At 44.3% G+C, this 14,295-nt stretch overlaps 1 long non-coding RNA gene across 5 annotated transcripts in view; it reads right to left on the bottom strand.

Moving 5' to 3' along the window:
* LOC138842045 (uncharacterized) overlaps positions 1-14,295 on the bottom strand; it is a 93,854-nt gene that overhangs the window by 40,462 nt on the left and 39,097 nt on the right. For all 5 annotated transcript variants that reach the window (XR_011376570.1, XR_011376568.1, XR_011376572.1 and 2 more), the window contains exon 6: positions 2,896-3,021. This is a non-coding gene — a long non-coding RNA (uncharacterized lncRNA). The remainder of the gene's footprint in view (positions 1-2,895; positions 3,022-14,295) is intronic.

The following is a 14,295-nucleotide window of genomic DNA, read 5'->3' as shown; positions in this document are numbered from 1 at the left end:
TGAAATAAGGGCTTAAAGGAAGAGATGATTATCTTATCATTGTAGCAGATAAAAAATATGCACACAGATTAAGGATGGTGGTGAGACCTGATACCGATCCATGCTAGAATACAGAATATCTTGCAATAGACGCCTGAAGAATGCGGATATAGGTGAAGTTGTCCAGAAGGGAGAAGCATTTCTGCAAAGAGCATATACAAAGGTCCAGGGGTCACCTTGCGAGTCAGAGAAGATTACATAGGCCGGCATGATTGCCCTCACCTCCGGGGCCTGGGTGGTAGAATGGGATGTGCCGAGGCCCAGGCAAGAACGTAATTGTTCAAAGCCACATCCGAGAGAGGAGCTTACAGACCTCAACCCTTCGGGTGGAGATTTGGGATGCCACCTTAACTACAAAGCAAAGCAGCTGAGAGCCCTAGGCAGGAAAGGCACGGGGTCAGAGCCGGGGCAGCCTGCAGGATGAGGGCATTCTCCTGCTTTCAGTCAGGAGATGCTCCACCTCTCATGAAAGAGGCTTCCCTTCGTCCAACACCAGCCACCAACCACACCGGTGACATACGCCCTGTCCTACGGGAGCAGATGTGCTCACTGGAGGGCCTCTCTCTCTCTCTCTCTCTCTCTCTCTCTCTCTCTCTCTCTCTCTCTCTCTCTCTCTCTCTCTCTCTCTGTCTCTCTCTCTCTCTCTCTCTGTCTCTGTCTCTCTCTCTCCCCTCTACCCAAGTCCTGGGAAAGTCTACCACCAGACCTGTCCATGTCGAATGAGAAAATCTGGTACGAAGTATGAAATCAAAAGCTTGTAGGAGTAAGCCACCTGCTAAAATGAAGACGCTAAAACAAAGATCCTGTGTGGGGTCTTAAGAAATGGAGTAAGAGCTTGGTCCTAAAGCTCTGACGTGAATGCTCGTTCTCCACATCTTGAAATGCTGTCTGGGCCACATGACGGGTTCTGGGTCACAAACGTACAGCCCCAGCCCTGATGAAGACCTGTCACTCACCCCCCCAGGTCTCACAGGGTTGACACTGCTTCTTAAAAGTCTGGATTCTCGAAAACAGCCTGATCTCACTCACCACTTTGGTATAAGATGTTTCCTTAGAAGGCGGGGTGTGCGGCTTAGTGGTAGAGTGCTTGCCTAGCATGCGTGAGGCCCTGGGTTGAATTCCTCAGTACCACGGAAACAAAGTGTACGTGAAACAGAATGTCAGTGTACTGAACCAGGTGCCCGTGGTTCAGGCCTTTAATCCTAGCTACTCAGGAGGCTGTGATCCCAGGATCAAGGTTCAAAGCCAGCCAGGGTAGGAAAGTCACTCTTATCTCCAATGAATCACAAAAAGCCAGAAGTGAAGCTGTGACTCAAGCGATAGAGTAATATCCTTGAGCAAAAAAAAGCTCATGGACAGGGCCTAGGCCCTGAGTTCAAACCCCAGGACCAGCACAAATATGGGCTTATAGCTGAGTGAAAAATCCTTACCCAACATGTAAAAGACCCTAGATTAGATCCCTAGAGCTGCAAGGAACAACTGGACATTTTATGCATTTATACATATATATGTGCATATATATATATAGATAGATATAGATATATATTAAAACACACCTAGAAAGGAGTGTGTATGTTAAAACTGGCAACGTCTGAATAACTCTCTCACCACGTTCACAGTTCTGAAATCAGTTCCCAGGATTTGTCATGCAGTGCAGTTAAATGAGGTGCTATCCATTGGAGAGACGAGGGGAAAGGGACACGGGATCTCTCTAAATTATGTTTTACAACTTCCTGTGAGTCTTAAATTATTTAAAATAAAATGTACCGATATACCTAAAATGTCCAATGAAGGCCAGAGATTCTCCCTTTAGCACCACAAAATCAAGTAGTTATAATTTCCAAACAAACTCATGTGGTAAAGAAAGACAGATATGTCTAGAATATCTAAGAAATATCTAGGATATCTAGAATATCTAAGAAAAATGGATGTGATTAAGTCACGTCACATAGTACACTACATACAGGAAAAGCAGGATCTCGCTCCTGGTGGGTATTCTTTTTATATGGTCAAGTTGACATTCAATGTATTCGGAGAATGAAGGCGTTACATTTGTGTCATTCACGTAGGTCCTCAAAATGATGTTTACAGGAACAAATTACTAGTAGCTATAATCTTCTCCTTTCCTTTTCTTCTAATCTGGGTCACCCCAGACTTTTCTGCTCTCTCTGGTAATCCTCTAGACTTTGGAAGACCAGAAGCAGTGACCAGCAACTGAAATAATCACAGTTCCCAAGCCTTTACACTTCTCCCTACCTAGCACTGTCCTTTAAAAAGAGAGAATAAGGCCCGTTTCAGAAAGAGATATCCTACATCCGTAAGGGTGCAGGGAAGTCCCAGGGTTATTTTTTTTTAACCCACTAACAATAGTCATCACACTTCGTACACTCTGAACTTGGTCAGAGTTTTATGTTACACAGTTGAGATTCCTGCAGTTGGCTAGTTATGATAACAAAAATATCAAAAATCGGAAGAAGAATAAAAAAGAGCCTTGTTCCCATTATCCAGGGGATCTGAGAACTACCAGCAAGAAATCATAGCTCAAGGCAAAATTCCAGTATGTCTCAAAACGTCTTAAACTGGTAAGAGCTCCCTTGAAGCCTCCACCACTATTCAGTTCTTAAGCTGTCTGTAGTCAATAGGATAAGGGTTACGAAGCATGAAGTAAACCTCTGTAAACATGGAGCCATACTCCAAGGTACCTGGCCTTCCTCCACTTACCTCGCCCCGCCCTGCCTTTTCTTTAGAGCTTGAAAACTCTTTAGGGTGCACATGTGAGACAAGCATCTATATCAGAACTTCCAGAGTTGTGCGAACTTACGTAAAGCAGCTTCAGCTTTGTGTTAAGAGACTCACCGTCATTTCTAGAAGATTCTGAAAGGGTGCGTAGCCAGGTAAAGGAAAACAGTGCCTCTCTGTTCACTCAGAAGACTCATTAGGGAAAGGCATCCAGCTCGACTTCTTCAGGAAAATATCCCCAAGCTATAAAGACAGGACAGGGCAGACAGTAAAGGAGAGAGAAGAGATGGGCAAAAATGATTTTACTCTTCGCTCTACTGGTGCACTGAATCAAAGAGGAATCTATCTTTGCCTCTGGTTCTCTCTGAATGGAGAGAGGTTCATTGGCACAATCTTTTGCACGGCAGAAATAAAAGGTTCATTCCAAAGAAAACCCATTTTTAACTATCCCCCAAAGAGATAAAAAAAAAAATCCTGCACAATCTTCAGTTCTTTAGTACTAGCTATGGGCCAAATCGTGCAATTAGAATCAGTCACTTTAAGTGCGAAAGTTGTGGGATGCTAATAGATCACTTTATAATGTGAGCAGTTTTTAAAAGTCATATTTAATTTTTCCGTTATTACTGTGCCGAATGCTGGCTGTATCTGTCTGTTCCATTATAGATTCTGAGGTCCAGGAAAGAAAATAGATTGGCGTTTGCTGGATTTCATTTCAGAGAGCTGAATTAGATCGACTCTGAAATAGATCCCATTTCAACTTTGTTCATTATTGTGTTTAATTTCATTTCCGAGTCAAATGATGAGAGATTCTCTCTTTTTTTGTTGTTGTTGTTTCATGATTATTGTATCTTAAAAAATGTACAGATGGAGGCCAAAGCTACAGTAGTAGGGGTGTGCCCAAATGAGTGTGTATGTATATGGGGAGGGGGGTATGTACAAACACAACTGTGTGGTTTTCTTTAAGAAAATGAAATGAACCAGAAAATAAGCCCTTAACAGTAACCCAAGAAATAAAACAAAATCATTTACAACACATGGGATTGTTGTGAGGTATGTCCAGATTAGATGGTTTATAGAAGCTATCCGGAATGTGGAAGCAATTACAATGAAACTCATGACTCATTAGCAAACATTCCGTACTGTGTTTCTCATTTCTGGGTCAATGTCACTGGGAAATATAGACTTAAGATTTAGATATTTTGTTGACTTGGGTGCTCCATTAGAGATAGTTGGGCCAGACCAGGACAAAAGGCAAAGACTTTTAAGGTTTTGTTTGTTTGTTTGTTGTCAGTTGTGGGGCTTGAACTTGGGGCCTGGGTGCTGTCCCCCTGAGCTCTTTTTGCTCAAGGCCAGCATTCTACCACTTTGAGCCACAGCACTACTTCTGGTTTCCTGGTGGATAATTAGAGATAAAAGTTTCATGGACTTTCCTGCCTGGGCTGGCTTAGAACAGCAATTCTCAGATCTCAGCCTCTTGAGTAGCTAAGATTACAGGCATGAGCTACGGGTATCTGGCCGACTTTAAGGTTTTGAAGTTCTTCATTTCACAGAAGATGGCCACTTAGTCCTTAAGATAAGTATGAAAAAAAATAGTTTCAAAAATGTAACAGTGCCCTGTACTAGTGGCTCTTCCTATAATCCTGACCACTCATGAGGCTGAGATAGTAAGACCATGGTTCCAAGTCAGCCTGGGTTAGAGAGTCTACGTAACTTTTTTTTTTTTTTTTTTTTTTTTTTGCAGGTCCTGGAGCTTGAATTCAGGGCCTGGGCACTGTCCCTGAGATTCTTTTGCTCAAGGCTAGCTACTCTATCACTTGAGCCACAGCACCACTTCCGGCTTTTTCTGTGATTAATTGGAGATAAGAGTCTCAAGGGCTTTCCTTCCCCAGCTGCCTCAGATCTCAGCTTCCTGAGTAGCTAGGATTACAGGTATGAAGTATGGGCACTTGGCTAAGAGACTCTTATCTCTACTTAACCACCAAAAAGCTGGAAGTGGAGTTGTGGCTCAAGTGGTAGAGCACTAGCCTTGGGCAAAAAAATTAAAAAGCTTAACGACAACACCTAAGCCTGAGTGCAAGCCCCAGGGCTGGTGCACTTGTGCAAGTGCATATGTATGCACATGTGTGTGTGCGTGCACATGCACACGCACGCACACACACACACACACACACACAAAAAGCATATCGGTAAGCATTAAAGGGGTTGATCAAAGGTTTGTCTAGGCACTGATGGTGTCAGTGGTGATTTTGCGTGCATTCCAGTTGGTATGCAAAATGGCGGGTGAGTTCAAGTACCCAATGCTACAATAATGGGAACCAGATGTCTAAGAGGGAGAGAGAGAGAAAGAGAGAGAGATTTCATAGCAATGAATGTGACATTGACTTTTAAAGGGTTGGCTGTGGTTAAAGCATTTCCTAGTCATACTTTGCCTTGTAGAGTAGTTTTAAGTAGGCTGTGTTAGGAAAAATTACTTTTGTGTTCTGAAAGATAAAGTATTTAACTTGCTACTAACTTCTGAATTGCATACAAGGGGGAATGATCTGAAAGAGAGAGGGGGGAGATTCTTTATTTACCAAAGCGTTTTGCTCAGCAAGGCAAAAAAAATTATATGTGTGTGTGTGTGCATACACATATATATGTATATATGTGCAAATGCAGCATAGTTCCTCTTGACCTTCAGGAACCCAAGATACACTAGATGTGATCAGATGCACACAGCTGTCTAGGGACAGGGCACAAGCAAAGCCTGGGAAAGAGGCACAAATTACTCTGAGAAATCAAAGGAGGAAGAGGAAACTCCTGGGCTAGGAAACTCCCATGTCCACCTGCTCTTCTGCAACTCATCCTGTTCTCCATGTACCTCTTATAAAACACTTCTCCAGGAAAGCTTGATGTTTCTCAGTACAATTACTAGTTCCCCCTCCATATGATTACCATCCCCCGCACATGTCCAGCCCAAGATACTAGTTTAAACTCAAGGAAAGAACAAGAGCCAGGTGCTGGTGGCTTTCACCTGTAATCCTAGCTATTCAGGAGGCTGAGATCTAAGGATCATGGTTCAAAGCCAGCCAGGGCAGGAGAGTTTGTGACACACTGATCTCCAATGAACCACCAGAAAAGCCAGAAGTAGAGCTGTGGCTCAGACTGGTAGAGTACTAGCCTTGAATGAAAAGGCTCAGGTACGGTGACCAGGCCCTGAGTTCCAATCCCATGACCACCACCACCAACAACAACTAAAGAGCAGGTACTAACCCAAGTCTGACCAGATGTCCTAGCCCCATTCTAGGTAACTTGAAGCAAGGGACCAGAGTTGTGTAAAACTCCTTCTGGGGGCTGGGAAGGTGAGTCAGTGGTAGAGCGCTTGCCTTGCATGCCAGAGGCCCTGGGTTCGATTCCTCAGCACCACATAAGCAAAAAGAAAAAAGCCGGAAGTGGCACTGTGGCTCAAGTGGTAGAGCGCTAGCCTTGAGCTGAAGAGCTGAGGGACAGTGCCCAGGCCCAGAGTTCAGGCCCCACGACCGGACCCCCCCCCAAAAAAACTCCTTCTGTAGCGCAGCAAGTGGCTTAGAGGAAAATACTGACCATCTAAGTAGTGATTTTTTTTTAATCCATAAAATTTATAAATATGGACAGGGGGAAAAGTTGAGAGGAATGAACATCAAGGTGTCAATGGCATTTCTATCTATAATACGTGTGTTATTTTGGATGGTCTATGTGTTCCAATTTTTTTTTTTCTGTAGCGGAGACACATCACTTTGTACAAAGAGAAAAAAAAAAAACGCGGCTTACCTGAGGATTATAAAGTGAATTCCACGGTGGGTGGTATTTGGAGACGAAAGGCTCAGACGAAGAGAAAGGTATTTTTAGTGATGACGGCAGGTACAAAATGCTTACCAAAGAAAGAAGAGCAAGTAAGCAGCAAACCCGCACTTAGACTGGAGCAAGTCTGCCCTAGCAGGAGGTCAAAGTTCTTTGCCATGGAGGCTGGACATGATATGACTCTGTGCTAAGCAAGCGGCTCCCAGGAAAAGAGAGATCCAAAAGAAAGAAAAGAAAGGCATGAGTCATGAGAAAATGAGACCTGATTTTAGAAGGCAGGAGACAGGCGCCCTAAGAGAGGAAAGCAAAATGAAAATTCCTTACCTTGAGCAGTCAACTGAAGGAGATTAGAAAGGGCAGAGGGGAGTTCATTGGTATGGAAGATGCCAAAGAAGAAGCCGGAAAGTCAGGCAAAAGAGGGGAGGAAGGTGAGGCTTCTTTACACCCAGGAAGGATGAAGTTGTGGCCGTGGTCCTGGAAGGGATGATTCCTTCGAGAGCTATAGCAGAATGATGATGAACTAAAAGGAGGATGAGATAGAGGAAGAGGAGACAAGCCCCTTAGCAGATACATTATTGGGACCAAATGCACCGGCTTGAGCAAAGCTAGCACTAGAACCCACTCCAGAGTTAGAGAACAGGAGCCACACTGTCCTGTTGGCTTTCCATGTCATCCTGGGACACTGCCTGTACTCTCCACCCTGGCAATGTCCCTGATACTGGCTTTGCACACACCCACTCACCAATCTTCTCACTCCTATGGCGGATGGAAAGTAATGGATGTTTGATTGAATGCTCAGTAGACTCGTGTGTGTGTGTGTGTGTGTGTGTGTGTGTGTGTGAGAGAGAGAGAGAGAGAGGGGGGGGGGCAATCTGGGGGCCAACCCCAGAATGTCTTGCCTCCTGGGCAGGTACTCTAGCACTGAGTTACACCCCAGCCCCTTCGTGGAACTAGACAGAAACTCCTGGAGGTCGGGAGCTGGGAGGTACTGGTGTGTGACGGTTGGATATCTTACAACTTCGGAGATGTGCTCACTGTACCACCTGAGTTATGTTCCCAGCCCCTTCGCGCTTCTGTTATTTTTCAGACAGGATCGCACACTTGTTGCTCCGGGTAAGCCTTCGACTGCCATCCTCCTATCTACTCCTGAATTGGGAAGATCCCAGGCATGCGCCACCGCACTTGGCTGCTACAAGTTCTTTGACGGTCTTTGAATCAAGAAATGCCTTTAGGAGGGATGATATGCTTATTTTATCTATGAAAGGCATTCCTATGGAGGGAAAACGGTTGACAGGGACACACACACACACACACACACACACACACACCATCAAGATATTAATGATGTCTCTATCTATCTAGAATGTTTGTTGTATACCGTTCTCTGGACTCTGACATGACCGTAGGGACTCAGGGACTATTACAGGTGACTTAGCCGAGAAGAGGGTTCTGTTTTGGAGCCTTGAGCAGCAATAGCAAAGCAAGGGATGAGATACAGAGCACAGAGCCCAACGCCATTCTGGTGCTCTACCAGGCTGTTCCAGCTGGAGGTGCGGCCGTGAGCAGGCTCACCAGCTATGCGAAAGAGGAAAGCCAGAGAGATGCCAGCCTCAGTTCCCCGTAGACCTCATCCACAGGAATGGCCCAATCAGCACTCAGAGCCCTGTCAGAGCAGGATAAAAATGATGCCTGTGGCTTTAAGTTAATCGATTTTATGGTGAACTGTCATGCAGAAAGATAACAAAACCAGACAGATTCGTTTCTCAATAAATATCTATTAAATCCATTTCAATCATTTAGCTAAGGGAAGGCCATGTTGTCTCCTGATCTTTTTCTTCTTCTTTTGGTCTTCTCCATGATTTTCTGTCCCTCAGTCAGAATTTCCTTATGTCTTAATATTCTCTCTCTTTTCTCTCTCCCTCCCTGTCTCTCTCCCTCCCCGTCTCTCTCCCTCCCCGTCTCTCTCCCTCCCCGTGTCTCTCTCTCTCTCTCTCTCTCTCTCTCTCTCTCTCTCTCTCTCTTCCTCTCTCTCTCTCTCTCTTTCTCTCTCTCCCTCTCGTCTTTTCTCTTGCCTTTTCCATGCCTATAAAAGGCTTCTGTTTGGACATGAAAAAAACAAAAACAAAAAAAGCCTCAATTCCTTTAAGAAAATAAAAACCGAAGCTCATTTCCTTGTTCTTCGCTGACTCCATGCCTCCTTCCTGTGTGATCTTCGCATCTTGTGTGTACTTTTCAGGTTGTAAAACGAGGAACAAGATACGGTGATGATCTTGGCTCTCGTTTCATCCTCATCTGGAAAGGGCTGTTATTGTTGGCCACCTGGGGACCTTCTCCTGGTTGTTCTACCCGTGTGTCCGGGAGTTCCAGCCCAGCCCTGGCCGTCAGCAGCGAGGGTCAGCAGACAGCAGCTGCGGCAGGATCGACGTGCAGGGTGGTCAAGAGAGCACCCCCACCCCCCGGGAGAGCACGGAGCCTCCAAGGAGGCCGTGTAGGTGGGAAGGCTCAGACACTGCGGCTTGGACACCTGCCTGGCTTACAGTGGGAAAGGCAGCTGAGCAGCTGATAAAGCATAGAACTGGTACAAACCGGACTTGCAATGTCCCTCCACTCTCCCCCTCCCCCCTGCCGAAGGGAGACCACCCCATCCATACTGCCCCTCCACAAGTACCTTGGACACTACATCAGTGTGCTGGACAGACAGCCGCAGCCCTCTGTGTGTGAGCGCTCACACACACGGAGCCAGAATTCTGGATGCACATGGGACTGCTCCAACAGAGAAGGAGGCGGCCATCTCAGGAATGCCAAACACGTTTGCTAAAGGGACCTGGTGCACCCATGCCAGGCAAAGCCCTACGCCGTCAGGTCAAGGAGAATGCCCCAGAGCCCAAAATAGCTACCCTTCCCAGTTGCCACCGCATCTAAAATTATACCATTGAAGATTTATTCCTTTGCATACCTCCTCTTGGTGAGCGGCAGCTCAGGGAAACCCATAAAACGTCTTCCTACGGGGGCCCCATAGTCCCGATGAGTTATTTAGGGGAACAGGGGGAAAGGAAAAAGGTGTTGAAAGGGCAGGAAGAAGACAGAGGAAGTACTGAAGAGGGACAGCGAAAGGAGCATGTCCTGTTTCAGAGTTGCCCACAGAAGAGCCTGGCGTGGCTGCTACATCATACAACCGAGGCCCAAACAATTTGCCAGTGGATTTGAACTACACGTATGCAACGCTCATCACCTGTTCCTTGAAATCACCTTTGCGTTCCATGATTATGCAGCACCGCATGTGCCTCTACTTCAAATGGCCCGAAATTGAGGGGGAACGCGCATGGAAGGTCAATTAGAAAGAATCACAAGACGCAGCGCGAGGCTCTGGCCTTTGCCAGCCTGCCACGCCACGACTCAGAGAAGAGAAAGCAAACACAGGTCATCAGATCGAGTCCACATCGTGGGGTGGAGAGAGAGATTTTTCTCAGAAATCCAGGCCAGGATTTTGCCTATATGTTTTCTATAGATACAAGATTTTAGAGATTGAAGGGTTAGGTTAAGTTAGCCTGACCCCAGAAGATAAAGCAGTAAACAAAATAAAAGTAAATGATCACAGAGCTGAGAGAGTCCATCATTAAAGTCCTTAGGAAATAGATGAGAATTAAAAACAAAATAAAAAAAGATAAACGTACATGGTTCGAGCCACTTCTGGGACAGAAGGCGGAATTAAAATGAGGGACTGGGAAAATGAAGAAGAGAGAAAGGAGAGAGTGGTAACCCGACGTGTTCAATGCTGCGATTAATGAAACCCCACTAGGATGTCAGTAGCTCACACCTGTCATCCCAGCTACTCAGGAGACTGAGGTCTGAGAATGGGGCTTCAAAGCCAGCCCAGGCAGGAAGGAGTGTGAGACTCTTCGCAACAGTTAACCACCAAAAATCCAGAAGTGAAGCTGTGACTCAAATGGCTTGAGCATCAGCCTCGAGTGAAAAAGTTAAGGGACAGTGTGCAAGCCTGAGTCCAAGCCCCAGTACATGCATACTGCCATGAAAATAAACAAATAAATACAAAATTATAACCAATGTTTCTGTACCACTTGGCAGCTTGTTAAAAAAATAAACCTTGATCCTCTAACACCCTCATGAAAGAAGCAAACTTTGCTTCCAGGTTATGAAGAGTATTTTGGATAACAGCCATTAAGATGACTTCTCCAAGATCCTACAGATGCTACAGTGGAAGCTAAATCAGTTGATGAGGGTTTTTTTTAATTTATTTTTTCCTACTCTTAATAGTTGTCAGAGTTACAAGGGTTAGAGCAAGATCACTCCCTGACCTCTTAAGTCATTTACTGGTTGATTCTTTACAACGAAGGCTTCCTTTCTTAGGTTCAATTCAATTCGCCCATGCCCTCAACCGCTGGTCATTGCTCTGGGCCTGGAACATGTACTGGGCCTGGAGGTTTTATGTGAGCCACTAAAGAGTCACTTGGGTGACATATTGACCAGGGTTTTGTCCCTTTCATCTGGTCCCACATTCTAACCATTCAGTCTAAGGTAGCTCAAAGCATCCTTTCCCAGTCACTCCTAATATGCCTTCAGTATTTGTGGGGGATAGGTTTTAGGATGCCCATAGATAACCAGACTCTGAGGATGCCTAGTTCCCCAAGGTAGATAGATAGGCAGATGGACAGACAGACAGATAAGATAAGGTAGGTGCAGCATTTGCATATTACCTATGCACTTCCTCCCAAACACTTCAAATGATTTCCAAATTGTGATGTCAGGTCGTTACTCAATGCAGTGTCAGGGCATGGAGATGGCTGTTGAGTTACACAACGTCAAGACGTAGAGTCGGGTGGAGTCTGAGGATGCAGAGCCCAGGTAGGTGTGTGGCGGGTTTTATTTAATACCATGTCGCACCACACGGTTCCCATATTTGTTTCACTATTTTCCTCTTGTTTTGCCTTTCTGGAAAATCAGATTTACCCAGATTTACCCCCAAACGGTATCTCCAACATGAACTCAGATGATCAGTAAATGTTCACCCCAGAGACATCAATGAATATCAAGAGCAGCTTTTTTTTTTGTATACTCCAGTGTCTTTGTGTCCAGGGCAGCTCAAAGCCATTTTGTTTAAATCCTCTCTTAATTAAGATGAAAAAATGCCAAGATAGACAATATCTACAGAAGACAAGAGTATCAGCTGGGCGCCGATGGCTCACACCTGTCATCCTAGCTACTCTTGAAGCTGAGATCTGAGGATCTTGATTCAAAGTCAGCCCCAGCAGAAAAGTCCCCATGAGACGCTTACCACTAGAAAACCAGAAGTATAGCTGTTGCTCAAAGTGGTAGAGCGCTAGCCATGAGCAGAAGAACTCGGGGACAGCACCCAGATCCTGAGTTCAAGCCCCACAACCATAAAAAAAAAAAAAAGTCTTCATCATAGTGAAGGAAGTATTGGGGAGATGCCTTGATTTCAAATGTCCCTTTCCCCGAGAACAAGAGCCAGCTGTGACAGTTTAAAAGGCAACAAATCTAAAACAAATAAAAGGAAATACTGTGTTATTGTTGTTGTTTTTAAGCAGCATATAATCTACCTGTGGAATTCATCCCCGCGGGACATTATTGAGGTACATGGTCCAGCAAGATTCAAGAAAGGATTAGACGTCCATACAAGCAAGAATAATATTGGCAGACTCACTAACTAGGTTAAAAAGTTACAAGCCATGTCTGTCCTGCGCTACAGGGCATAACAGTTCACCAGCTGAAGTGCAGAAGGAATTTCGCTCTGTTGCTCGGACATTGTATAATGGGCCAGATGCAAAAGGGCTTATTAATTTATTATTTTTTGCCATCTCCTGTAGCATAGGCAGACACATCTGCCCAGGGGAGGGCCCTGCAGTAGGGGATCCAAATGACCTCTAAACGTGACGTGTCTGTCTCCTTGTTACACCTACCCCAAACAGGATGCCGAATGCACATGAAGTTTTGGAGATTTGGGCCTAAGAAGGTCTTGTTGTGGGTTGTTGGGGTTTTTTTTGGTTGTTGTTTCTTTTTTCAGTTTCAGAAAGTAGAAATGGTAAGAATAATGCCCTTCTTCCAAAGGAGGAAAATACCTTAAGTGATAAAATCACGCTGGGCACCAAATCTTCTTAGCTGTGCCGATGAAATCAGAACTGTGCTAACAGAGCATCCACCGCTCAAGGTCCTGTGGAGTCTTTGCTGGCTGGTAATTTGTGCCATGGCTTTTTTTTATTTGTGTGTGTGTGTGTGTGTGTGTGTGTGTGTGTGTGTGTGCACGTGCTAGTACCAGGGTTTGCATACGGGGCCTCACACTTGGCTTATTCGTTTGAGTCATGGCTGCATTTTTATTTTTTAATTATTTTTTATTTTTCTGATTAATTGGAGGTACGAGTCTCATAGACTGTTCTAGCTTATAACTGCAATACTCACTTCTCACTTTCCAGTACCTGGTTCTTTTGTTTTGTTTGTTTGGTTTTCTGTTTACTTTTAACACAGAAAACCAAAATGGCAGTTTTGAGTCTGGCATCTAAACACAAGCATCCATAGTAAAGATACACGTTAAAGAAAGTCCTTAAAGTAAATAATTGATGACAGTTACTTACTTTACAATCTTTAGTCTCCAGGGTATACATGAACATCTCAGAAAGTATATCTTGGCTCAAAAAGATTTCTGTGCTATGAAAACCATTCTGCAAGCCATACTAGACAGGGAGATTTTCATTTAAGCGTTCAAACCAGCAATAGATAAAAAAGTTTTCCAGTAGACCACTTGCCTAGCAAGAGCAGGATTCTGGGTTTGAGCTCTAGTTCTACAACAACTAAAATAAAATTAAAATAAGCAATAAATGAAAGAGCTCTTAGACTCTTGAGTAAAAGTAAATATATAGTAACAGAAAGACATCTAAAGAGATATAAATTGATACCAATCAATAGACATCATAACGACAAATAAATAAAAACAATAATAAATTTATACCAACGATCTATAACTAGATCCATAGATAGATAGATCTATAGACAGATATAGACTGAGAAATACATAGACACATAGATAGACATTATGAATTTATTTTTTTCTGGAGAGTGAAAGAAACTATGGACTCTATTAATATTTCTGGATATGATCTCACATAAAATAAGTTTAAAAATATTTCTCTAGGCAACAGTCCAAAGAAAGTCCTCAAATTAGGACAAAGTCCTCCTGAAGTTTTTAGTCCTGCAAGTAAGGCATATTCCTTTTAACTGATGGGTATTAATTACTTTCTCCTCAGTTAAGAGCATTCTTAGTGAATCTTATTCTCACGCAGAGGGAAGACTTCAAGCACCTTTTTTTTTTTTTTTTGTCGGTCGTGGGGCTTGAACTCTGTGCTTGGGCGCTGCCCTTGTGCTCTTCAGCTCAAGGCAAGGGCTCTACCGCTTGAGCCACGGCACCACTTCCGGTTTTCTAGCAGTTTATTGGAGATAAGAATCTCACGAACTTTCCTGCACGGGCTGGCTTTGAACCGCGATCTTCAGATCTCAGCCTCCTGAGTAGCTAGGATTACAGGCGTGAGCCACCGGCGCCCGGCTGACTTCAAGCATCTTAAGTCTTGCTTCAGATAGAAAAGTAAATCACCTTACTAACTGCTGTAGCTGACTTTTCACAAGTTTGGCTACTGTCTTTTGCTCTACACTTCTCTATTTGTTTCCTAC

The sequence above is a fragment of the Dipodomys merriami genome, unplaced genomic scaffold (genome assembly GCF_024711535.1).
Source record: "Dipodomys merriami isolate MVZ:Mamm:240054 unplaced genomic scaffold, mDipMer1.0.p SCAF_33, whole genome shotgun sequence".
Taxonomy (NCBI): Eukaryota; Metazoa; Chordata; class Mammalia; order Rodentia; family Heteromyidae; genus Dipodomys; species Dipodomys merriami.
Note: the sequence above shows the minus strand (reverse complement) of the source record. Positions and strands in the feature narration are given on the sequence as shown.